Consider the following 407-nt stretch of genomic DNA (forward strand, 5'->3'; position numbering starts at 1 on the left):
CAAGAGAGTACACGGGAGCCAGCAGGCACTGAAAGCCAAAGGGCGATGGGTACGGCAGCGGCAGTTACTGACAAACATGCAAAACTCAGGGCTGGATCCAGCAGGGACTTTCTGAGATTAGGCTGCGCAAGGCAGGGGGCAGTTAGCACAAAGAAAATAGTCCCTCCTGTGGCGTTCCAGCCTGCAGGGGAATTCAAATGTCACAACTTCGGAATTTTCCATCTGAAGCCTCTTGTAAAATGAAAAGCACCTTGCCCTGCTCTGACTCCTGCCTGCAGAGGGGTTCGGTGCCAAAGTGAAAGGCTGCCTAAAAATGGGCTGATCCAGGGAGGGGAGAGATTTAGGAGCTATTGAGAAACAAGGAAGGACAAACAGTGTTAGGTCATTGCTTCTGCAAACACAGCCAG

Source organism: Buceros rhinoceros, unplaced genomic scaffold (assembly GCF_000710305.1).
Source record: "Buceros rhinoceros silvestris isolate BGI_N320 unplaced genomic scaffold, ASM71030v1 scaffold2047, whole genome shotgun sequence".
In the NCBI taxonomy this organism is placed as follows: Eukaryota; Metazoa; Chordata; class Aves; order Bucerotiformes; family Bucerotidae; genus Buceros; species Buceros rhinoceros.